This window comes from Phytophthora infestans, genomic scaffold (genome assembly GCF_000142945.1).
Source record: "Phytophthora infestans T30-4 supercont1.7 genomic scaffold, whole genome shotgun sequence".
NCBI lineage: Eukaryota > Oomycota > Peronosporomycetes > Peronosporales > Peronosporaceae > Phytophthora > Phytophthora infestans.
This window is the reverse complement of record NW_003303752.1, coordinates 3,541,410-3,545,791: the sequence shown is the minus strand read 5'-3', so window position 1 is coordinate 3,545,791 and position 4,382 is coordinate 3,541,410.

Here is a 4,382-nt window from a genome sequence, read left to right as displayed (position 1 = left end):
CGTGTTCCAGCGTTCGCATGACTATCAACAAGGCCCAAGGACAATCGATCCACCACGTGGTATATACCTGGAATCACCGGTCTTCGCACATGGGCAGCTTTATGTGGCGTTGTCGAGAGTTACTTCGAGGAAGGCGATCAAGATTGCTGTAGATCCAGAGGCCATCGATGAGGACGGGAACGTACACACCAACAATATTGTGTACAGGGAGATCTTTGGAACGCGGACTTGGTAGGGCACGTAATACATATAATACATTTAGCTTTGATTTCATAATATTCTTTCATCCGCCGCAGCGCAGCGGAGGCGGACAGCCCACACTACACCAACCAACCATGCTCTAGCGTCCGCGGAGCGGGCGCCCAGACCGCTAGTCTCCCCGCTTCTAACCTTGTAACCTGTCGGTCTGTCCGTCCGTCAGTCCGTCGCATTCCCCGTCTTGCTGCATTTTCCTGCCTTTTCGCATGGCTACACTTGGCCTGTCTAATACAGTTTCCTCCCATCCTACCGACCGCGCCTACCTTTCTGACTCGACCTAACTATGCCTAAATTACAAATATGGCCAAAAAGCGTGACACAATTAACTCGCGCCCTGATTGGGCAATACCTGCCGACCTGCGACACTGACTGGATCTGTAGCTCGATCAGACCGCCTCTCGCCATCGCGATTGGACGTAAGGTAAACATTTCTGCCGAGAACGAAACGCACCGATTGGATGCATACAACCAGGTGAGTTGCGTTAACGAGTACGTATTTACATTTAGCTACTCAAAACCTATCCTATGTACATCAAATCGGGCATGCTGGCCAGTGCTTTTTGTAGGGACTTTCCGAATGTTTTTTTTTTTTACTTCACCTGGCACTCACCACTGTCACGGTGCAATGAAGGTGCGCGGCTGCACGGTCATCGCGCCATCTGCTCCCGTGCACCACATTTGACGAATGCATGCGCGCACGGTACATAATGTTTTAGTCACTTTTATTGCATGTAAAGTATGTATTTGTTTGAAAAATTGATAAAAAATATTATTATAGCATTATTATATATTTTTAATATTATTATTATATTAAAATATTTTTAATATTATTATTATTATTAGTATTAAAAATATTTTAATATCTTGCTTACTAATAAATACCAGCCTTACATTACCGTGCTATTGGCTAATATTTGGACGCAAGTAATTGGTTAAAACAATATATGTTGCTAACTTACTCACCGTTTGCAAAATGGTGGGCCGAGTGAAGATTGACCCGCTTCTGCTGAGCGTCTACGACGGACCCCCGAGCGCGCTGCGTCTGCTGCTGGAAGCTGCAGTACGGCTACACGTTCCGTACAAACAGCGGGCGGGACATCGTGCGGCGCTGTATTGCCTGCGAGAACGGCCCAAAAGCGGTTGAGTTCTGGGAGGAGAAAGCCCCCACCACCTGATTCGGCCGAAGTGCGCCGCAAGGAAAGCCTGGCGAACGTCAAGAAGGCGATGGGTCCTGACTGGTACCTCAAGACGAAAAAGAAGAAACGCAGCCGTCCTCGCAAGCTGACCGCCCGAAATGTCAAGTACATCGAGCAAAAGAAGCAGCAGAAGAGCAAGTAATTGGTAAATATACCCTTTTAGGCCCCCATTTTCCTACCTATTTAGTATACTGCTTGACGGTACGAGGCTTGGAGCGGCACAAACGGTAAGCTGACTATGGCGCTGCCAATAGTGTTGACGCACCTATAGAGGGTAGCGCGTTTCATATAATAATTAGCGCATGGTATCTACTGTGAACCCTTGCAAGCTGACCGTCCATTTCTGCTTGCGCGTTACAATAGATCGAATGTACACTCGCTCACTTGGATACATGCAAACCATGATATCTGTGCCATCAGCGCTCACAGCGTACGTTGCATCAATGTGCGCTCACAAATTGAGACTACAGTATCGAGTGGGCACTACACACGACGATTAACTTGCTGTCTACATAGATACGAGCACGTGTGCGGTAGTGCAAACCATACCGGTGGGTGTGGTAAGTTGAACTGTCTGTACGCAGTACTTTACTTTAGCGCCCTGTCCATAATAGTCGAGATAAGAGCTCGGTTGAGTCGCGGGTGGCTATAATGTGTACCTGCCGCGCGCGTATATATTGTTTTTCCTACTGCTAACAGAAGCCTGGTCAGCCGGCCTGTATCAGGCTGCCTGCATTACCGCGGGTATGACCTGTGCCTAATCAGCGACGCGCTTGATCATATAGTCGGATGCATAATAAGCGTAAGCGAGCACGACGATGCGAAAGTACCGAGATTGCAGCAGTGACCCAATACATGGGTGTTGGTTATCACGACCACACCATTCGCGACATTGCGGAATAAACACGGACATATCCAATAGCACACCGGGCTGCTAGCTAGACACCGAAAGTACTTTATTTAATGTACATGATCTACTTTTCGATTCAAGCCTAAGATATCTATGATCTGATAATTTGTCTACAGCCATGTGGCTTCGTATGTTCGTAATACATATCGGAACCAGTAAAAGCCAATCGGAAAGGATCTACGCCACTCGGTCAAGCAGTAGCTGTGCAAATCAGTCAGTAAATACGTCAGCTATACATGCAAGATTAATACAAGCGGAAGATAGTGGAAAGACTTTCGGTAATATCATAAAGAGCTCAGCGGGACAATTTCAAGGCATAATATTGGTGTTTGGGGCGATCATTAGCAAATAGTACCTGTCCTAAAAGATACTTTGCGCGAGGAGCCGACCAAACCTTGCTCTAATAGACCGTCGCAATTAAAGATATGGTGTCGACTGCCTCACGGCGACGACGTGCAGATGGTAAGATGATTGAGTAGGCGGATTGACTCCAGCTAAACTGGGATTCCTCACCGATATATGTCAATTTCATAGCATCATAAAATCTGACCCCTCTTCCGAACAGCATATATTACATTTGCAACCTCGCACACCCCCGATTGGAATCATTTTGGGAGCTATGCGCTCAAATGAGATTATAGACAAATCCTTCCAAAATAAGATGGTGCACTTCTTGCAGATCACGTTAAACCCAGGTCATGTCTACCTTTACTATGACGATCAACAATACGCATTCGATCTAGATCTATCACTCGGGTATATATCTGTAACATCCAGCTGTCACGCCTACATATTTATATGTGATGTTTCCAAAAGTGACTTTAAGAAAAGCAAGCGGTACACGATCCAGAGGCGGTTAGTGAGGCATAACATGAGAACACTAAGGGTATTGTGTGCGGTGTTGTTTTGGAACGTAACATAAGTATACATACATTGTACGTAGCTTTGCTTTGAGTAAGAAATCAAAGCCCACCGCAGCGCAACGGAGGTAGTCAACCCTCTCTACACCAACCAACCATGCCCTAGCGTCTGCGGAGCGGGCGCCCAGAGCGCTAGTTTCCCGCCACCTAAACTTGCAGCGTGTCTGTCCGTCCGTCCGTCCGTCTGTCAATCAGTCCGTCGCTTTCCTCTCTTGCTGCTTTTTCCTGCCTTTTCGCATGGCTACACTTGGCCTGTCTAATACAGTTTCCTCCCATCGTACCGACCGCGCCTACCTTTCTGACTCGACCTCACTATGCCAAAATTACAAATATATCCAAAGCGTGACACAATTAACTCGGCGCCCTGATTGGGCAATACCTGCCGACCTGCGACACTGACTGGATCTGTCGCACGATCAGACCGTTCTATCGCCCTCGCGATTGGACGTAAGCTAAACAGTTTTGCCGAGCACGAAACACATCGATTTGGATGCAAAACAGCCAGGAGATACTTGATTATTGCGTTCAGCTACGCAAAACCTGTCGTATGTACTGCTAATCGGGTACACTAACCACTTTATTTTCTAAGAGCTCTGCACACATCTCACATAGAGATATTTATTATTATTAATGTAGACTTCACAGACCAGTATTTTGTAAGAGCTCAGGGATGTTATTTTCCACACACTTTTCAAAGTAAAGACATTATTAATAGTATTAATATTACTAATATAAGCTTCACAGGCCGCAATTGTAAGAGCTCGGCGATGCTATTTTCCACAGACTTTCTTAAGTAGAGACAATATTATTTTTTAATATTAAAGCAGGCTTCACGGCCAGCGCTTTTTGTAGGGGCGTTGCGAATATATATATCTTTTTTACTTCACCTGGCACTCACCACTGCCACCGTGCAATGAAGGCGCGCGGCTGCACGGTCATTGCGGTATCTGCTCCCGTGCACCGTACCCGACGAATGCATGCGCGCACGATAGATAATTGTTTTTGTCAGTTTCTATTGCATGTAAAGTATGTATTTGTTTGGAAATCTGATAATAATATATTAAAGCTAAGCCAAATAGTAATATTTTAAAACATTTT